General features: G+C 44.1%; 1 long non-coding RNA gene across 5 annotated transcripts in view; it reads left to right on the top strand.

Moving 5' to 3' along the window:
* LOC144281249 (uncharacterized) overlaps positions 1–22,532 on the top strand; it is a 41,432-nt gene that overhangs the window by 6,051 nt on the left and 12,849 nt on the right. For 3 of the 5 annotated variants that reach the window (XR_013349778.1, XR_013349782.1, XR_013349780.1), the window contains exons 2-3: positions 13,482–13,621; positions 19,569–21,516. This is a non-coding gene — a long non-coding RNA (uncharacterized LOC144281249). Of the gene's footprint in view, positions 1–2,434; positions 2,549–3,268; positions 3,609–13,481; positions 13,622–19,568; positions 21,517–22,532 lie in introns of those variants that run through there. The other 2 variants (XR_013349779.1, XR_013349781.1) reach the window with 2 other exon arrangements.

The raw sequence follows: 22,532 nt of genomic DNA, 5'->3' as shown, positions 1-22,532 counted from the left end.
TCGGTGCCCTACTTTATAGGGCTGTTATGGGCACCAAGCAGCACAGTATACAGCAAAGTGCCTTGCAAATAGCAAGGTGCTACAAAGATGTGCTAATATTGATGAACTCATTTACTCGAAGGTGTACATTACTGATAATGGCTTCCTGTCCTGCTCTTTGAGGACAGTCACCGTGGCAGGCGGTCCAGGGTGGTAGTTAGGATCAGAGGCTCGGAGAAAAGCAGACCTGATTCAGACTCCTGGTCTGCCACTACATGAAGAGAACCTTATCACCTTGTGCAAACAGCTTCACCCTTTCAAAGTTCAGTGTCCTGATCTGTGAACGGGAATAAGAGAACCTCACAGGGTGGTTGTGAGAGTGTCATAAAGTGAGACAATTAAGCAAAATACACTACATTTAATAAGATAATTCCTATAAGGTACAGAAAATATGTCTCTTCACTATTATTAATATTTAAAAGGAATGTGCAGATGAAAAGCTGCCCTTTCCAGGCTCGGATGGGCACAGGAGGCTCTGGGGGGTGGGGGTGGGGGGTGGAGCCAGCTAGCACTTCGCCAAGTGGCATCGCCTTTACCAAACCACTGGGGGTGCCTGTTGAGATTGCACATCCTCCATCCTCTGGCATGTCCTGGAGGAGGCGACTGAGGACCAAGGTCAGGGGCAGAGGGCAGGGCAGCCTCACTGCTCCCAGCTGTCCCTCCCCTGCCATCGCTCCCCTCAGCTCCAGGGTTGCTCAGTGACTCCCAGACTCCTTCTGCCCTAAGGTGAGAGTATGGAGCTTCTCTTCAAGGGAGAGGAAGTAACCCCTGGGCCCGGCTTAGACGCGCCCCACTTCCAAAGCCACACTCTTCCGCCCCATCCTCCCTCACCTGGGTTCAGCCACAGAGCTCCATCCCCGCATCATAAAGCTCTTGTACATTGAAAACAGTTTTTCTCATAGCCTTGATATTGATGAACAGCCAGGCTACAAAGAAAACCCTTAGTTTACCTTTTTTTCTCTTATTTTTAAAATGCTTGCTTCACTGTTGGCTTGGCTTTGCACCTTATTCTTGAAAAGTCTAATCCCAGTCTCATCTGTTTGCTTTTGTGCTTTTCGCCTGGAAGCCTTGATATATTTTGTTTATCTTTGAATCTAAAAGTTTCACTGCATATGTCTTGGCATTGATTGTTCTGAGTTAGGTTTTTCGGGTACCCAGTGAACCCCTTCTATTTGCACATAGAAATAGAATGGGGGTTTTTGTGGAAAAAGTGGGAGTTTTTGCAGCGAATTTTCTTGGATTCTAATTTTAAATATTAGCTCTGTCTTATTTTACTTCTTTCCTCGGGGCCCCCAGAAACACAGATGTAATTCCCTGTTTGTCCTTCCCACAACTTATTCTCTGATCCTATTTGCATCCACCTTTATTTATATCATTGTCTTTTTGGGGGGTGTTTTTTTGCCTTTCTTCCATGCCTCTTAATAAACTAGCATTTGAGGATACTCTCCCTTGAGAATCTTATAACTTTTTCTGCATTTCTGAAATATTTTAACTCTCTTATTTTTTTTTTCTGAACTCCATTACCCTTTTCTTTATTTCTTCCTAGTATTTTTTTAAAAATCTCTCTTAGTTTTTGAACTTCTGATTCAAAGTGGTTTTATCCTCAAATGCATATTTGAACAGATTTAATTCTATTTGAACTGTTGTTTTATGATTTTTCTGAGTCAAGTCTCTCTCGGTGGCTGCATATTAAGAATTGTCTTCTGGTCTGAGGCATTGCCAAGTCTGTATGGACCCGTTGATCTTTCTTAGAGTCGTGTTGTGGTGATTTACTGGATTCCTAGCTGAATGGCACTCTGTCCTGTCAGGACAGGAAAGTCCAGATACTTGAGTGGATCTTGTTTGTTTGGTTTGGCAGTGAGGGGAGTGCTTGCACATCCTTCCATGTTTGGTCCTCTTTTGTCTTACAGGACCTTCAACTTTCTCCTCTGGTTTCTTTCCCCCTCCATCACTCAGTTTTTTAAAGATGCCTTCCTTGCCCCTTTCCTCTCCCCTTCTCTCCTTCCTGTTTCCTTTCTACACCCAGAAGCCAGTGTTTTCGTACAGATCCTTCAAACTACACATCATTTTGAGTCCCTTCTTATAGTCCACTTCTGATCTACCCTATTACACCCTGTGTTTTCATATTGAGATGTGTTTTGTCTTTCCAATGGTGGCCTTGACCAACCTCAGGACCCCTCGCCAGCACCCGTCTTCTCTCTTGCTTCAGTTTTTCTTACCTTGGTTTTACTTGTAAGATCTGAGGTCCAGTAAAGGTAGGGCAGGACCGTGAGAAATTGTGTTGTTGGATTTGGTGGGATTTTCCTCTCTTAACGTTATTTTGAAGACTGGCCAATTCTCTGCCTTTAAATTTTTCTGAGAGTGAACATATACAGGGATTTTTTTTTTCTCTCAGGGCATTAGAAATGAAGACGAACTTCCTAATTCCTTTTAGGAAGCAAGCATAACATTGATATTGTGCCTGATAAGGATGGGAGGAATGTAGGAAAGCTACAAACCAGTATCACTCGTGAGTATCGAAGCAAACATGCTAAATAAAATATTAGCCAGCAGAATCCAATACCACTTTAAGAAAACACTTAAGAAATGAACAAGCCGACTTCATTCCAACAATGCAATATTTACAACATGTGGGTTTACATAGATTAACCACAGGGCTCAGTCATATAGGTTTTGCCAAGTCATCGTGAACATACAGAGCATCAGCTTGCCAAATGAATGGAGGAATATGAATTATACATCCAAAAACCCACCCAGACAGGATGCGAAGCTTTTAGATGATATTTGTTAAAATTGGATTAGTAGAAACATAGAAGCACATTTAGGGCAGGGCTCTGACTCTTGCTGGATGAGTTTCAAACACATTCGTGCCCATATTAACCCGGCCTCCTTCTCTGAGCTGTGTAGACGGTGTCCTTGTCCCACGAGGGCAGAGTCCAACCACCCTTAGGTGCCCTCCCAGCAGCTGTTCTCCCCAGCGCTCATCCCCTGTGGTCTGTACCGAGCCACACATCTGTAGACTGAGCTACCCTGCTGGGTTTGGTCCATCCCTCGTCCCTCCCACTGCTGTACCTCACCTAGCTCACCCTGGTTTCAGATGAAAATGGCACTAGCAGGCAGTACAAAGAAGCTAGTCTTAGAGTCTAAGTCCTGCTGTACTTAGTAGATGTGATATTTAAAACAAATCGTGTAATGTTCTTCTATCTCTGATCCCTTGTCTATAAAATAGGTCTTCATTCTTCCCGGGGTTGTCATAACGGTGGAATGATCTTATCTTTTGAAAGGAAGAAAGAACCACATAAAGAAATGTGCAGCCTTGGTGAGCAAGGAAAAGATGCGATGGCTGTCAGTGCAAGATTTTGGCCAGGAAGTCTGCCGATTATTACATTTTAATGAAAAATACATCCCAGGGCGCCCGGGTGGCTCAGTGGTTGAGTGTCTGCCTTTGGATCAGGGCGTGATCCCGGGGTCCTGGGGATCAAGCCCCACATCAGGCTCCTTGCAGGGAGCCTCTCCCTATGTCTCTGCTCGCTGTCTGTGTCTCTCATGAATAAATAAATAAAATCTTTAAAAAAAAAAGAGAGAATACATCCTAATTCTCCCCCACCCCAAGTCTAAATTTACAGGAAGTTCTAACTGCTTTCATTCAATCAAATAAAGTAAATGTCTCATTTCACTCATCCTTTCCAAACAGAGAAGATTCCTAGGAACAATTATAGGAAGAAACCACATGATAGAGACAGTTCTCTTGTGACTAATCTTGTGGAATACCTGTCTGTCTCCTCCTCGGGTTCCAGAACAATCTCCCACTGAGAACAAAGCCAACTGACACGCTCCTCCCCACGCAGAGAATACACAGGCTCATTCCTGAGGCTTGAACACCCACCATCTCTCCAACAAACAAAAGCCTGGCATTTGTGCAGGCACTTTTTTTTTTTTTTTTAAGGTCAAAATACTGAGTAAAGATCGAAGACATTTGAATTTGAAATATATAAATCCCTGATATTTTAGATTGGGATCTCTGCCTAGGACTCAAAAGAACATTCAAGTCTTCAGACATACATCTGCAGCATGGGGTGGGCTCCCTTTACCCTCAAAATCCCTGTCAAAAGAGGTCTACATAATACAAGCCCACTTGCATCCTGGTAGTTGACTAGATGACAAAATCTCTTCAACAGTTTCTTCATTCATTTAAAAGAAAAAAAAAAAAGTTTATTGAGTTTCCAGTATGTGGCAGGCAGGCACTGAGCTGTGTGTCAGCAGCCCAGCATAGAACCCCAGGTGGGGTCAGTGCCTGCAGGGACAGTCCAGCCTGACAGACTCAGACATTAGTCCAATACACATGCAAGCACGTTATTGCTCTGCTCCGAGGAGAGGGTGTCCAGGAGGGCTTCCGGGTCCAACCCTGGCCTCTAGATGTGATGGACTGTGTGTCTCCTCAAAATTCATGTGTTGAAATCCTCACCCCCCCGCCCAATGTGATAGACTTAAGTACAGAGGGCCCACCTTCATGAATGGAATTAGTGTTTTGTTTTAATATTTATTTATGAGAGAGCACGGGGAAGTGGGGGCGGGGAGGTAAGGAGCAGAAGGAGAGGATTAAACAGACTCCATGCTGAGTGTGGAGCCTGATGTAGGGCTTGATCTCAGGACCTTTAGATCATGACCTGAGCCAAAACCAGGAGTCCAATGCTTAACCAACCAAGCCACCCAGGTGCCCTGGATTAGTGTTTTCATAAAAGGGACCCTAGACAGCTCCCTCACTCTCTCTTTTCACCATGTGAGGGCACAGTAAGATTGCCATCTGTGAACCAGGAAGCAGGTTCTAACCCGACCCCAAATCTGACACCTTGATCTGAAACTTCCCATCCTCCAGAACTGTACAAAACAGATGTTTGTTGTTTAAGCCACCCTGTCTACAATGCGTTGCTGTAACAGCACAAACAGACCAAGATAGTAAATATTGAATAGGTGGGTGTTCAATCTGAGCCCTGAAGGATGAAATAGTTAACCAGGCTGTGGCAGGGAGAAGAGTGGTCTGGGAAAAAGCAAAGGCTTGTGCAAATGTCCAGAGGCAGTAGCGAGAGTAACCAAGGAAGGAAGCTCTAAGGAAGAAAGCTCGGTATGGCTGGCAGGCAGAGAGTGGGGCAGGCAGTGGTGAGAGATGAGGGGGGACATCATTAGGGGCCACCATTCGCTGAACCATGAACTGACTGTGAGTTCTGTCAGTTCCCCTCATTTTTATCATTCTCACTCACACATATTTAATTCTTAAGTTACTGGTATTAGGTACTAACAGAGATTAACGAGAATCGGGCCTGCTCTCGAGAGTTTTGCTGCCTCTTGAAACAACTTTCTTCATAATACACAGCAAGTAGAAAATCACTGTGCAATGGTACTGGGCATAATATTCATGCAGATAAACAGCACCTGGAGGGATAATGCCTGACAGTTTGTGCACCACTTTATACACACCAGCCATTATTTATGTGCTAATATTATTTTTTGAGAGAGAAAGTGTGAGAGAGAGCATGTGGATACATATAAGCAGGGAGGGAGGGGCAGAGGGAGAGAGAGAATCTCAAGCAGGCTCCACTCCCAGCATGGAGTCCAATGTGGGGCTCGAACTCACAACCCTGAGATCATGACCTGAGCCAAAATCAGGAATCAGATGCCCAACAGACTGAGCTCCCCAGGTGCCCTTGTGGACTAACATTCTTGACAAAACAACATAGTCCTACAATAGTTCTCAGCCCTGCTGAGTTTCCCAGGTAGGCATCACCTCATTCTCCAAAAAGACACAATTAAAATTCCAAGGGAAGAATCTCATTAGGACTTAATCCAAGTCCAACTATTATATGCTACATACCTCCACGAGCCCAGAAATACAAGGAGGAGAGAGACCTTCTCCCATGCCTGAGAGAGGAGCTAGGCAATGCTGTCATACTTAACACAAGTGGGGTGCAGAGTTCTAGAATCACCAACTGTGAGAGCTGGGTGGGGTCCTAAAGATAGTGTTATTCACACTTTTCTTCCTACAAATGAGAAGAGTGAGGTCCAGAGAAGGCAAATGCCCTTCATGAGTGCACTCACAGAGGTAATGGAAAGCAGACTCTAGAACTAAGTCTTTGGACTCAACAGTCCAGCGATCCTTCTATATCACCACGCTAGCTCCTGGTATGAATCTACACCATACTGATAAGACGACAAGATATCTAAGCTGACCTCTCTTGCCTCTCTGTGTTGTCTTTAATGATGGATTTCCCATCATCCTTTCTAAGTCAAGATCTCCAATAGTCTCCAGAAGACCCCATCTGCACTTTCAAGGTCACTTATGACCTTACTACACACCTAAAGATCCAACAAGAAGAAGGATGTGGAGGGATTAGAAAGATGAGCGCTGGGTGTTGTTCTGTATGTTGGCAAATTGAACACCAATAAAAAATAAATTTATTATTTTTTTAAAAAGTGTATTTCCCTCCCTATTAGTGAGGATGCTGCCAGTAATAGGAAGAAGAATGTTCTTTTCTTACCTAATAAAACCTTCCAAGACAAGATGGCTCCACAGTTGGTTAACCCAGTGACTCCGTAACATCTTCAAAGACCCCAGTTCTTTCTACCGACCCCCTTTGACATGCTCAGCAGGTTGACCTGTCTTTAGGCCAGCTATCCTCAGGGTTGCAAGATGCTGCAGCTATCTGGGCATCACATCCAATTCTCACAAGGGCTAGAAGAGGTTCTTAGCTGAGAGAGTTGTTTCTCATTCCTTACATCGAAACCAATCGCAGAAAAGGCGAATGAGACCTCAGTGACTGGACCAACCTTCCTCTAGTCCCACGGTGGCCGAGTGGACATCTAGACAAAAACCAGCCAAGAGGAGGGAGAGATGGACTTTGAACACCGAGCCAGCCGCCCACTTTCCCCTCCTGGGTTCCAAGCACCTCTTTCTTTTTTTCCCCTCATACCATTTCATTTTTAGTCACCATAAGCAAGGACTTTGAATGCCAACAGCACAGTCATTACAAAGGAGCTCTGTTCTACCAAGACAACAGGCGTGCCCTGTGGAGTTTATTACAATGGATTTAAATTCCATTTCATTTGGTTTAGTAGAAAAGTCATATTCAAAACTCACATTTTCCTCCCCTCTGGGGGCCTCCACTGTTCAGATTCATACCACCAATAAGCAGTCTTAAAAGCCTGTCAGATAATATAAATGAAAATGAGAACAAGAAAGATTTCTGTGCTATTTGTCCTTAATATCCTAGGGCAAGACTTGGATTTGTTTATTTGGAACAATATCGCGGCTTGCAAAGCCCGTGAAAAACTCTCAGTGCTATGACATATAATAAATGCAGCTCTTAAAAACAAAATGCTTACAGGAAGGGAGTTTCTTTGTTATTCTGTAGCTTTAAAAAAAAAACTAACAAATAAAGTTAAATGTGATGCTTCTAAAGCATCAGACGGTTTGAGCATCCGTGCTGCAACATAAGACACTGTTTCACAGAATATGCAAATCCAGGGACTACTGGCCATTTTACCAGAGCGCTTTCTGCTGTGAAAATACACTCCCCTAGGATGCTCTCTCTCTCCCTTCCTCCTGTTTCTAAAATGTTGTTTTTAATTTCCTGAAAAACACTCTTAAGTGTGGTGAAGCCTCAAGGCGGCGATGCTCCCACCCTCCCCTACGTCCCCACCCCGTCCACAGGCTTGTCCACAAGACTCACCTGTCACTTCTCTGGACATTGTATCTTTTCTCCTACCTCCGTTCCTTGGCATAAGACTCCCCTCCGTCTAAAGCACCCTCCCCACCGCTGCTCCCCTCCTTGCTCGGATAATTCAACTCATCCTGCCTCTTCGCCTCCAGGAATACATCCTTAATGCCCACCCCGACTGCCATCAACTGTGTGCTGGGACACTCGGTGACTCCTCTTTGCACTGGATGACCTCTCATTGCATCTACTACTCTGGCAAAGTCAGCTTCACCATGGGCGCTGCCCTGGGCCCCGCACTTTCGGGGTGCTGCTCTGATTTTCCCCAGCTACTCCCCTCCCCATGGGCCAAGGCCGAGGAGAGGTACCCACCTGGAGCTCATGGCCATCTCGATCCAGACTGTGGTCCAGGTGCCCAGGCTTTCAGAATTCCCACTCAAATGACCCCAAGTCTGCTCCCAGACCCACCCTCCCAAAGGGGACACCTGCTGGGTGGGCACACCTCTGGGGCCCAGGAAGAGCCAAGCGGTGCCTGTTTGAGAGGCTGGGGGCAGCTGAGGCTCCTCACTCCCAGGCACAGGGAGGGAAAGATTGGCCACATCTTGGCGTTCGGGTCAGTCCTGGAGCTGGAGGTCATCATGAGGCCACTTTTCCACATGAGACCCTGACTCACCCAACCAAGAATTCTAAAATCCATCCTTGCTTACCAGGCATTCCTGTCAGGGTAGGAGAGGGGATGTGCTTTATCTAACAACCCCTATAGGCCAGCGGACCACAGGCCTCCACCGGTGCCCCTGCCGGGCCCTGCAAGCACTAGGGGCAGGTCTGGGAACGGCCCCCTCGAGTGATGCTTGGAATGACTGGCTCCTGGGAGGGCTGTTGGCTAGTGCAGGTCGCCCTCTAGACTGCAGGGCATTGGCTGAGGTCACCTGTGTGTGGAGTCGCCAGGCAGCTTTCCCCAGGGGATGCCACCTGCCATCCCCCCAGCGCCTTTTCCTGAGAACTTCTCACAGAGTTGGCAAAGTACCACGAGAACGAAGTGTGAGTTCCAACCAGGTTGCTATTTAATATAAAACATTTCTGTTGGAAATTTGCCTCCTGGTAATACTTACATTTCAGTTTTTGAGATTATTTTTAATTTTGAGGAAAATTATTGTGTCACAATCAAGTCTAAGGAAGATGTCCCGCAGGGTTGTGGCGGCACAACACAGTCTGCTGTCTGCTGAATCTCAGCATCATGGGCTGTACACTCCTAGAGACAGGCCTGGTGGTCACAGTTTTTGTAACTTCACATACTCTGGGCCAGCGGGCTCCTAAATGCTGAGGCATAGACACAACCCAGAACCACCAAAAGTGGTCTGGGGCGGGCACCAGGTCTGCCTTGGTCAGGATTTTGTGTTTGGGTTTCGTTCTGTTTGGTTTTAGCTTCCCAGATGATTCCAAGGGACTTTGTGTGGGGACCATTGCCCCAAACTAGAAAGAAGTAGAGGTTTCAATTCAGCAGACCCTCATCACATGCCGGGCACCATGTGATCACACATGTAATCATGTTTTTCATCTTCCCGGCAATCCAGTGAGGTAGGAATACTTATTCTCCTTCTCCAGCAGATGAGAAAACTGAGGTGACAAGTTTGGGTGACGCTCAAGATCGCAAAGCAGGTTAACAGTGAATCTAGGGCTTAACTCAAGACTTCTGGCTCGAAGCCCAGCAGCCTTCCAGGGGAGCACCAGCAAATGGCAGGCTTGAGAAATTGCTGGGCCCTCACAGTGTTAGCAGAAAGGTTTATGGCTTAGCTTTCTCTTCAGAGACGTCAGTTTGTCAGGATAATTCCTAGTGGCTGTGCATCCTCTACATTTAAGGAGAAGCCTGGCAATAGCACTTAGAAATTCAAGTGACTCCATCAATGATGGAATCAAGGCCGGCAAAGGGAAGCCATGGCATTTCTAAAGATGTCGGTTTCTGAGGCAATAATAGACCATCATTGCAGGGAAAAGCTCTCATTCCATTAACAACACTGTTTAATGCAAGAACATGAAAAAGCTTTTAAAGTTTTAAGAGCAAATGCAGGAATTTTTCCCTTTTCAAAAGTAGTTCCCCCAACAAAAGCTCTGCCCTTAGAATGGTCCCCAAAGGATATTTCTTGCCATTAATTTTGCTGTCATAACTGCACGGCTTGCTCGCCACAGTTCCTCCAGATAAAACTGGAGCACGCACACTGTATGTTCAGAGATAACTTGAGAGATGAAATCTGCTTTTACGGACTGCTGTCATCCATCTCCCAAATGGCCTCTTCTCTCCGGCAGAAGGAACTCGGGACTCGCCCACCTTCCTTCTTGTCTCCCCATTGCCTTCTCTGGTTGAGAAGCCCAGACTCTGCTCTCTTCCTGAGAGGCTCATTGTTCTGCGTTCCAACCACATGCACCCCCTCTCCATTCTCCTTTCATTCATTTCATGGATGTTTTCTTGGGCCTCTTTTCTTTCTAGATGTGCTGGTTCCCTGGCTACTCTGATATTTCCAGGGAGCAAAGGGGAGGGCCGCCAGTCCTAAAGTTTAGTGTTAAGTCTAAAGACGCTTTTGGGGTCTCCCACTTCTCTTCAGGGACACCCCTTCTTGGGTGTCACTTCGGCACCATTCTTTGCTTGGATAAACATCTCTGGGTAGATACATGGTTTTATACACAAATGTTTACAGAGTGTATAACTGGTCCTGCACTATGCTTCAAAAATATATATATAATAGGTATATAAGTTATATTCTATTCATAAAATAGAATATAATATTTAGTATATAATATATACCTAAATTTGCAGGGTATTGATTTATATATATACTTTTTTTACACAACCACTTTTCTGAATTACCTAATATTTATATAGATTTTTTCAGTGTTGGTTCTTTTTTTGTTTGTTTGTTTTTTGTTTTTTTTCATTGTTGGTTCTTTTGGGCTTTTCCGCTAAACAATGATTTTTAAAATGTGACAATAACAATTATCTTACCTCTTCGTTTCTACTTTGTTTGCCTCACTTCTCCTTCTCATCTAATTGGCTTCAGCTATTTAACAATGTTAACTAATAGTGTGATACATAGAGCATTCATAAAGATTAACCATTTGCTCAGGCCATAGAGGGAATCTTAGTAAATTTGAATAATTGAAATTATACAAACAATACCCTCTCATCATAATACAACAAGAGCAGTGATGCTAATAATAAAATAAACAAGAAAGTCTCTACTCTCTGGAATTAAGATTCATACTATTAAAGAATTCTTGGGACAAACAGAAACTACAAAATGAATTTATACAACTTCTTGAAAATAAAATGGACTGAAAACATATCAGGATCACAAAAGCCAATTATCAAAGAAAAATATATCATATTAATGTCATGTATTAGTATAGTATTAGTCCGGATAAGAGAGTAAACTAAAAGAAACAGAAGAAAAAAACCTAATAAAGATAAAACGATTAAAAGAATTAGAAAAAAGAACAGTAGAAGTAATAATAACAAAAACCCTCAACAAAAAAGGCAAATCATCAGCTAACCTAATTGGGAAAGAAAACACAAATACACAAAGTTAGAAACGACAAGTGGAAAATAACCATCAGAACAGATACTTCCAAAAAAAATGTGAGACTACTATGTAGAATTCTACGTAAGTAAATTTGAAGACATGGATAAAATGGAAAATACTCTAGAAAAATGACAGCTTACCAGACTGGCACCAGTGGAGATGATTCACACTGCCATTGCCATGCCTCAGGCCCATGTGACTTCATGGACTTTCACAGGTTCAAATATTGAGCCATACACATGATGAAAAGAAAAGCACAGACCCATCCCACTGATGACCATCAATGCAAAAACCTTAACTAGGAAATTAACAGCCAGAATCCAACAGCTCATTAAAAAAATGATACACCATGATCAAGTCCAGTTCATCTCTGAAATGGAAAGTTGATTCAATATTAGGAAATTCATTAACACAATCCATAATATTAATAGTGCTAAGAAACAAATCATAGACAAGGCATTTGATAAAGGTCCAAAACTCATTCATGTCAAATAATAAAATAGGAATTAAAAGGTATCTTCTTAATATGATTTCATAATATATGTACATATATTTATAATCCAGAATTGCATTAAATGGAAAATGCTTGAAGATTTTCACTAAAGTCAAGAACAAAGATGGCTTTTGTTACCATTACTGTTCAGCGCTGTATTGGAGTATTAGCCAATGCAATAGTCAAGAGAAAACAAAAAGAGGCTTAAGCATTAGAAAGGAAGAGGTAGAATTTTCACTATCTACAAATAATGTGATTTTTATCTGTGGAAAACCCCAAAACACCAACGGAAAAACTGCAACATAAATATAATTGAGTTAAGTAGCAAGTTACAAAATGAACATGGAAATATCAATAGCTTTCATATGTAAAAACAGAAACCATTTTAAAGCATGCTCCATTCATATAGCAAAAAAAGGAAAGAAACTATGAATACTCAAGTGTAAAGTTAACAGTAAGTGTCTGTCACATTTGTGGTCTCTGGGAAGTGGATGCCAAGATGGAGTCGGGAGTGCAGAAAGTTGAGCAAGGAAGAGGCTGGGTGGGAAGGGGACAACTCTCAGACCCCTCCTGTGTGACAGACAGTCTCTGCCACCCCGAGTTAGAGTCGTCCTGTGTCGGACTGAGGTGGCCAGGCTTTTCAAGTGGCCTTGCTCAGTCGACCAGGGCTCCCCTGAGAATAATATAACTGGTACAAAAGCTGAGGTGGACTCTGTGATATTTTGCGATTTATAATAAGAAATTGTATTTGGTCTCCTTCCCATTTCTGGCAGAGTTCCTGAAACCCTTGGAATTTCCTAAGTGTTAAGAGCAATAAAGTGTTTTTTGTAATGTTAATGAGGTGACTTTGAGCCCCACCGAAGGACAGGGCTGGTTGCCAGGCTGGTTCCAATCCATGTGAACAGAAGGTTGGAGATGTCAGGCCCACTGCCTAATCTGCTGGGACGTGAGGGGAATATCGCAAACACAATAATCAGAGGAGTTAATGACCAATGACCAATCATAACTAAAAAAATGAAGCCTCTATAAAAGCCCAAAAGGACGGGGTTCAGAGTGTCTGGGTTGGAGAACACGTGGAGATTTGGGAAGAGAGGCACCCTAGAGAAGGCATGGAAGCTCTGTACCCTTGCCCCAAATCCTGGCGCTATGCATCTCATCCATCTATATGTTCCTAAGCTATATCTTTTTTTTTTTTCAAAGATTTTATTTATTTATTCATGGGAGACACACACACACACACAGAGGCAGAGACACAGGCAGAGGGAGAAGTAGGCTCCATGCAGGGAGCCCGACGTGGGACTCGATCCCATGAGTCTCCAGGATCAGGCCCTGGGCTGAAAGAGGTGCTAAGCCACTGAGCCACCCGGGCTGCCCTCTTTTTATTTATTTTTTAAAGATTTCTTTATTTATTAGAGAGTGTGGGGGGTGGGGCAGAGGTGAGGAAGAGAGAGAATATTAAGCAGACCCCACATTGAGTGCAGAGCCTGACATGGGGCTCAATCTCATGACCCTGAGATCACGACCTGAGCTGAAACCAAGAGTTGGACATTTAACCAACTGTACCACCCAGGTGCCCCTATATCCTTTTATAATAAACCTGTAATCCAATAAGTAAAATGTTTCTCTGAGTTCTGTTAATTAATCTAGCAAATTAATCTAACCCAGGAGAATGACCTTCTGAATGAACCTCCCACCTATGGCAAGTTGGTCAGAAGCCCAGATGACAACCTGAACTTGCTACCAGCATCTGAAGGGAGGGGAGGGTGGTGCAGTCCTTACCCTGTGGAGTCTGACACTATCTCCAGGTAAGGAGTGTTAGAATTGTGTGGATTGTAAGACACTCAGCTGGTGTCTGAGAATTGCTGGGTGGTGGGAGGAAACCCACACATATGTTGGAATTGGGTACAAAATCGTATCCTGACAAAAGTACCTGCTGGAGGCTGTCAGCTGACCACCTGTTCCTAACTGAAAAGATATCTGAGCAGCATCTGTGTCTTCCAGAACACCCAAAACCTACATGAGAAAAAAAAACAAGAAATCCCTCTTGAGAAAACAAAAGAATGTGAACAAATAGAATGACATCCTGTTCTTTAATAAGCAAACTCAATACCATAGAGATGTTAATAGATGGAAATGGAATCCAATAATTAAGTTATGGACAGGAAATACAATCCAATAAAAATATCATCAGAGTTTTCATTTGTTTGCTGGAGCTCAACAAGTTGATTATGAAGTTCATTTGGAAGAAAAGCAAGCAAGCAAAAAACAAGCAATTTTTAACATTTTAAAAATTGTTATCTATAGGAAGAGAGGAGGAATAAGAGAGAGCAGGTTTAGATGTTGACTTCCTTGAATATACTTGTTTTATAGATTTGATGTAAATATTTTATGTATTTTAAAACATTAAACTTTAAAAAGCAATACTTTAAAATAAGAGCAAAAAGAAACAGATTACTCTAAGTCTCTGAGGTGTGACCTTCCCCATAAAGAACACTATTTCAAATGACTTTAAAGCATAGCATCTTGATTTTACCTATTGAGTGGGAGACAGCCTCTGAACAAAAGAAACACCCCTCCTCCAAAAAAAGAGCTTAAACTGATTTTTGCTATTCATATTGTTGGTCATAGTTTTTGTAGCATTATTCTGGAACTACTGTGTGTGTATTCATGAGATAAAAAAAATAAGCAATTATGTTCAAGTCAGTGAAACTGGGATTTTTGGAGTGGGAGAAGGAAGTATAGTGTAAAATCAACAAGCTTAGCAAAAACTGTGTAGGTCTGTAATCTGCTGGTGCTGGCCACTGAACAAAACTGGAAACAATGACTAATCCAGAAATAAGATGCTCCCCCTAGCTCCAAGTTGTGGTCAGTAAAAGGAAGCCATGCCTCCTTGGAGAAATAACTGACTCCAGGTCTGGGGCGGGCAACGTGAAGGAGAGCCTAGAACAACTGTCACACCAGAAGGCAACGAAGTTATCAAAGATTACTAGAGTCATGGTGGATGATTTTAGGAGTAAAGAGCCCAATATTGGATAATTTGAGCACAAGATTAATCATTTCAAAAGGTGAAAACACATCAAATATGTCTAAAATAGTAATCTCATAATTATTGAGAAAACAAAACACAAAATTCCTCATTGGTCATCTTGGGATAATACTAGGAAACCAACTCTGGAAAACTGGCAAATTAAAATAAAGAATTAAGCATTTTTCCTACCATTCCCACATGAACCATATCTTGGGATAGCCAAATAGTTGATGAAAAGAATTTTCTTTCTATTGAAGGATGCCAACTTAAGAAGAAATAGTAAAATTAGAATATTACCACCTAGCAACCTACAAGGAATTAATAGATCTCAACAAGCATCATCAAAGACTGCTAACATCACAAAAACAGACAACCAGATACCACATGTCTCCTGATGGAAATACATAGCACCCCTATGGAGCAGGCTTTCCTCCAAATTAAATTGAAGTCAGATTAAGTTTTTAGATCTAACTACCAATTTATGAGAAAAACAGTGGACAGAGGAACATGTCAAATGACACCATGAGGATGTAAGCAGCAAAATCCATTCTGTGGGATATCGGACAGGACAAACAACTGGGTTTCCTCACAATAGCAAAGCATGGGGGTGAGGTGGGAGCAGAGCACTACCCTAGATGACAAGAGTCCTAAGATTCTTAGGTGGAGACTCTTATCAACCACTCTCCATGTAGAGTTTTATTTTCTTATACATTGGAACAGTTTAAGCAGTATTTGGATTTTCTGTTTTTGAAATTTTTTTGCATCATTGTCCTATGAATCATCTGGACCTTGTATTATTTGTTTTGGAGGTAGCTCTTTGAAAATTGTTTCTTTTCAGTCCTCAATAATTTATCTATTTTAGATTTTCTAGCTCCTCTGAGGTCATTCTCAGGCATTCGTAATTTCATAGGATATTGATAATCCCATCCAGATGCTCAACTGTATTTGCAGAGAGTTTGAACAAATAGTAGGTTGGACCATGAGTTGCCATCGACAATTTCATATGGTTCCATCCAATAATTATTTATTTTTTGAGAGAGAAAGAGAGAGCACACGCATGTGAGCAGGGAGTAGGAAGGGGCAGAGGGATAGGGAGAGAAGGTCCAGCAGTCTCCACATCCACCATAAGCCCAATGTGGGGCTTGATCTATGCATTACCCTGATCTCATGACCTGAGCCAAGATAAAGAGTTGAACTCTTAACTGAGCCACCCAGGTGCCCCTCCATCCAATAATTTTGAGCAGAATTATTTTGTTTTATTTGATTGCTCCATTCTCATATCTTATTTTGTATATTTGTGTTTTCCTTCTTTTTAGAGATTAGATTAGCTAATGGTTTATCCTTTTTATTTCATTCTTTAACCTTAAAAAAATCAACTTTTTGGATTTAACTACCATTGTTATGTTTTCTGGTTCATTTTGTTACTGACGTTATCTTTATTAACTCCTTCCTTCTGTTTCATTTAGGATTATTTTGTTTTTATTTTGCTATTCATTTATGTTAGAAGTTTAATTTTTGAATCACTCACACTTGTTTATTATTAATGTATTAAAGTTCTGAATTGCTTTAGCTACATCTCATACATCTGATACAAGTGTTTTCATTATTAGTATCTTTACATTCCAAAGAGTCTGCAATTTCCGTTTTTTTCTCTCTGATACAAAGAGATTTTTAAGAGGTAGAAAGTCTGGGAGCATCTGGGTGGCTCAGTTGGTTAAGCGTCCAACTCTCGATTTTTGGCTCAGGTCATGATCTCAAGGTCATGGAACCGCTTAAGATTCTTTCTCTCCGTCTCCCTCTTCCCACCTCCCCCCCCCCAAAAAAAAAGAAAAAAGGAAAAGAAACAGAGGTAGAAAATTTGTAAAACTAGCTATATTAACTATATCTCTTTTTATTGCATTGTGATAAAAAATGCTGCTTGTATTCTTTTTCCTTTTTAAATTTTAATAAAGCATTCTTTTTGTTCTAAAATCTTTTTGTAAATGTTCATTGTGCACTTGAAAATGTGAATTTTCTTTTTTTTCAGTATAGAGTCTTTTATGTATATGTGATGTATTCTTTCACATTTAAAATTTTATTTTTAATTTAAATGCTGCAAAATTCACATCTTTTAGTGTAGTAGATAGCTGTGTGAGTTTTGTTGGTTTGCTTGGGGTTTTTTTTTAATATAATAGTATGAGGTTTGAAAGCACAGAGTCATTTAACTACCACCACAACCCACATAGGGGACAACAGCTCCATTACCCGAAAGAACTCCCTCAGTGACTCTTCTGTGGTCAAGCACTCCACCATCCCCAACCCCTCACAATGACTATCTGATATCCCCCTCATGGTTTTGCCTTTTCCAGAATGTCATATAAACAGTATTATGCAGCACGCCCCCTTGGAAGACTAGCTTCTTTCACTTAGCATCATGCATTTGAGGTCCTTCCATATTCGGTGTGCATCTGTAGCCTAGGTGCTGAGAAACATGGATAAATGATATGATATCATGTCTTCTATCTGAAGCCCTGGTCCCTGCTGCAACACTCCCCTGGGGAGACTGTGATCACCAAGACCCCAAGAGAGGAGGATATTTCCTCGAAGAGTGCTGAATGTACTGCTGGGGAGGGACGTGCTTTTCGGAAAGCCTTCCAAGGACACCAGCCTCACCACCTCATGGGGACAGAAGCAGGACAAGGGACATCTGGGCTGCCTGTTTCAGAAGACAGAAGGACACATATTAACCAGGGGGCTGGCCTGGAGCCACCAGCTTGCATCAGCTGTGACATCAACAGGAGAAAGAGCAAATTCTGGCTGCAGGAATGTAACTGAAATGGAGAGAGAAAGCAGAATCAAAATTGTTCTGGTTCTAGAAAGACAGGGCTCTAACGAAGTCCCAACATGGGGTCGTGGGGATGGTTAACAGAGCTTGGTGTCCCAACATGGGGTCATGGGGATGGATGGTTAACAGAGCTTGGTGTTCCAACACGGGGGTCGTGGGGTTGGTTAACAGAGCTTGGTATGCCAACATGGGGGCATGGGGGTGGTTGACAGAGCTTGGTGCCCACGGGGACAAGATTGACAGGCAGCTAACAGGGCCCTGTTGAACCTTTATATCTAATAAAACACAAGAATGAGTCAGGGGCTGAGGGCGGCCACTCTAATTTTAAAAGTCATGATCCCTTGCTCTGTTCCCAGACCTGAACCAATTTCCAGATCCAAAACCTACTGACTAAATAAGTGGCCAGTCCCCTAGGGGAAGAACCCTATGACATCACAACAAGTATTTACCTTGACTGTCCCCTGAATCCTTCCCCAGAAGGACACGCAGTCATTCACTCAGATGACTGTATACCGGGAAGAGAGTAGCCACACATTTTGAGGATGAGTGGACATGGGGCCTGAGTTGACAATGAACCCAAAAGCCCCAGCACAGCCCCCTGTTAGAGTGGGGGCCTGTGAGAGCTGAGTAACACACAGGGTCCTACTTGGGAGTCCAGCTCACAGAGGCCACTCCCCTCCCAGGTCCGTGCGCCCTCCCTGCAGCCATTTCCCCAGGCCCTGGATCTATAATTGGAACTGATACTTTGGCAGCCAGCGGGTCTCTACCTGAATACCCCTCAAGTGCCCCAACTGACCATGACCCTACTCACCATCTGCCCTCAACAGGCGCTTCTCCTAGACTCCTATCTGAGAATATCACTGTCCAGCTGGTCACCCAAGCCAACACACAATCCAGGGCCATCCAGGTGTCTCCTCAAACCCCAAGAGTGACACTAAGACAATATAGCCAACACACCCCACAGAATCTTTCCCAAAGCAGTGATGGTCCTCGGGGTCTCACCTGCTTTGCTCCTCATTAATAAGCAAGGCAGAGACAAGTGAAAGCATGAGTCGACGTAACACCTGGTCGATCATCTCTGAGGCTCTCTGCACAGCTGTTCATCTCAGACTGGTGACATTGCCAGTGCCTGTCCTTCCACCCAAGGTGACACCAAGCAACATTCAGACAGTGCCCGCATGGCTTCAAACCCCTGCACTAGCACCACTTTTCCTTTTTAAATGTCTGGCCTCTTCATGAGTTGCCTTCACACCCCCAGAGCCTGTCCTGGAGCACCATCTGGACGCAGCTCCCTAAGCAGAATGTTCTCATTTGAGGCAGGTTCCATGGGTCATTTTCTCTCTCTACTTTAATAATAACATTAAAAAACACTCAGATATCCTGGGCAGAGTGATTTCTCAGAGGGACATTGTGAATAGCACATGTTCTAGCTCTGAAAATGTATAATTTATCTTTTAGAAAGGGGCACACCAATCTGTCACTTAATGACAGCACACAGCACTCCATTTTGCTTCCCAGATGGAAAAAGAAAATAAGTCATGAAATTGAGTGTCAAGCATTGGGGTGCCCTGGTCCTACAAAGCAGGTCCCTACCCTGGCTCCACCTCCGACATTCTGGACAACCAGCCTTTCTGGAAGTCCGACCATGAGGGCAATTGCCAGAGGAGTTTTTTCCAGTTTTACCTTCTAATGGTTTCTGTTGGTTTATAAGAAATCTAGGAATTTGTGTGGTTTTTCTTTATATGGACATCCTAATGAATTCCCTTACCTAGCGTGGTAGTTTTTTTAGCTGATTCTCTTGAGGATTTTGTGTGTCTCCATCCATCAGTAAATAATGATAGTGTTGTCTCCATTTTGTCAGTGGTTATTGTCTTCATTCTGTTTTCTCCCTTTCGACAAGGACTACTATGTAGATTCCTCGAGTTATTCGGAATGATGAAAGCAGTGCTAAGCAGCTACAGGTGGATGGGTTTGGCAACACCAGGAACCATGGCAGGAGCCATCACAGATGTCTGGACGGATGCCCCCACTCAAGAGGGATAGGATGGAAATAGGAAATAGCTGAGAACGCTTTAGGTAAAGAAGTGTCTACAGCTCCTGCTCCTCCCCTCTCCCTGTCCTGAACACTTCAGTCCAAAAAGCCATAGGTGGTGCTGCAAGGCAGGTGTCCCTCTAAGTGCCAGAAGGAGCTGCTGGCCAGGGTAAGATGTCAGAGTCCAATCACAGAGAAAAAGAGGTATTTGAAGTTTGGGGGGAGCAGGCTGCTTGGGTGTCAGAGCCTGAGAAGGTGAAGAAGGCATTCAGGCAAAGAGGTAACCCAATATAGAGCAGAATAGAGGATGCCCACATAATGGGGGTGGCAGGAAGTATCAGAACCCAACTGAGGACAGGGGGCATCCACATGGAAGAAGGGGCAAGAGGCAGCCCAGCTCAATGGGCTGGAGCCCAAGCAAGGTGACAAGGACATCCATGTGGGGGACAGCCTAGGCAGGGTGTCCAGCAGGGTGAGGAAACCTGGCCCAGCACAGGGTCCAAGAGAGAAGCATCTACATACGGGAGGAGGTAGTGCCAGTGAGGAGAGATTGGTCACACGGAGAGACGTTGGTCTAGTAAGTAAACATACAAGGATAATGGGAGGCAGGTTTCTCATGGTCATTGAAGTCAGTTTACAGATTTGGAAAGAGGGAAATCTTGAGCCAGCCCTAAGGGGTTGAATTGGATTAGAAAGTATCTGTATGAACTTAAGGTTTGAAGATAGATAGGTGATAGATAGCTAGAGATGATGATGATGATGATGATGATGATGATGATGATGATAGATAGATAAATGATATAGATGATAGGTAGATAGTTGGATGGATAGACAGATGATTGATAGATGATAGGTAGATTTGATAGATGGATAGTTGGGTAGATACATAGATGATTGATAGATGACAGATAAATAGTTGGATAGATAAATAGTTGGATGGATAAATAACTGATAGATGATATAGATGATAGGTAGACTATTGGATGGATAGATGGATGATTGATAGATGATAGGTGGAGATGAGAGATGGATAGTTAGATAGATACGTAGATGACTGAATGATAAATAGTTGGAGGGACAGATAGATGACTGATAAATAGATGATAGATAATAGACTGACAGACATTCCCTAGTCCTACCCACTGAAGGAGTCTGTGATCAGCAACACCCTCAAAGCAATGAGCACACTCGGCACCTGCATTTTGGCTTTTAAATTTCATTCTCCATGGAAAGAGACCCACATTCCTTGGAGAAATAGTTGACTCCAGGGCCGAGACATAAAACATACAAAAGCAGCCAGCAGCCCCCACTCTAGAGGGATTCATGGTTGGATGTGCGGAAGATCGCGCTGACCACTGAAATTGCAGGGTTGCAAGGACCCTTCCTTTGAAATTTTAAAGCAATCCATTTAATTAGTTAACATAAAACTGGTATTTCATTACTGCAGCATATTAAACAACATAGAAAGAACAGGGAATGACGTCTCCTTAACTCCCACCGCCTCCCCCTGGCTTCCGCGGATGGAGTGAGGACGTGATTCCACTGCACTTGAGCTTCCTGCCCTGTGTCCTTGCAAGCTCACACGCATTTGTAGGTTCTGAGTCTGCAGGTTGTTCTTTAAAAACCGAGTAATACCGTGTTATCGTGTTTGCCACCGGCTCTTTCCACTTGAGGGTATCTCGGAGGCCGACCATCCAGGTCAACAGGAACCAACCCAAACCGTCCCCACGAGAGGCGCAGCATCTCCCAGCACGCGGCACCAGCGCTGTTCCAGCACCCCACACTGGACAGATCCGGGGAGCTCCAGGGTCTCACTGTAAGCAAAATAAATGTCATTTTACTTTTAAAAAAAAAGAGGGGAAGGGGGAGAGTTAAGGAGACCCAGAAGAACTCCGGTCGGATGATGGGCCCTGTGAGGAGATGTTTTCAAGCTTTTATGTCCTTCAGGAAGAAGCACTTGAGGATTTGAAATCCCTGAAAGTTGATGTGTGGGAATTGGCCGGGCCCGTATCTGGAAAAGGAAAACTCAGGCCCAAGCTCCCGCTATTTTCGGCTGCAGAGCGCAAGCCTCCAGCTGGCCTCGGGCCGGGCCACGGCCCCCAACCCGGCTCAGGAAGGGCGAATTCAGACCCCAGTGCACTGCTCACGCCCGTGTAATCACGTCCCCCGAGTGCCCTTCCCGCCCGGGGACACATGTGCCACTGCTGGCTTTATTCCAAGAAGCAGCCCTCAGCCGTTGTGCGGGGCTGGCAGCTGTGTCCTCGAATAAAGAGCCAGCTGTTTCCCTGGCCGCTGTCCCCGGGGCCCAGTGTAAAACTGCAGGTGGTTCAGATAATGTGTGATTGTGCCCCCGGAAGGGTAGTTTGGAAGGTGGCAACAGAGAGCCATGGAAAGATCTCAGGGCATCACATCTAAGGGAAGAGGGGGTGATGGCCTGTCGGGTCACCCCCACAACCCCGGGGCCTTCGACTTCTCACCTGATCCACCCTGGGTCCCTCTCAGGCTCCCTTTCCCTGGGGCCTGCGCTGGAGTGAGCAGGACGGGGCGGCGGAGCGGGGAGCTGGGAGGACCTGAGAGCGGTGACACCTGGAGGGTGGTGACAGATGGCATCGGGGGAGGCCAGCGAGGAGCTGCGGAGGAACAGAAAGGGACGGGCAAGGCAGGGGCCAAATTGGAAGACAGAGAACGGGAGCAGGGAGGCCGGGGCAGGTAGGAGGACCTGGAGCTCACATCGGGGCTCAGCTGCCCGAAGGCAAAAACCAGGCCATGGGTCCCCCTGCAAGCCACCCTTCGTGGCCCCGGTGCACCACACCCCACCCTGAGCGAGGCTGC

The sequence above is a fragment of the Canis aureus genome, chromosome 12, assembly GCF_053574225.1.
Source record: "Canis aureus isolate CA01 chromosome 12, VMU_Caureus_v.1.0, whole genome shotgun sequence".
Classification (NCBI taxonomy): Eukaryota; Metazoa; Chordata; class Mammalia; order Carnivora; family Canidae; genus Canis; species Canis aureus.
Note: the sequence above shows the minus strand (reverse complement) of the source record. Positions and strands in the feature narration are given on the sequence as shown.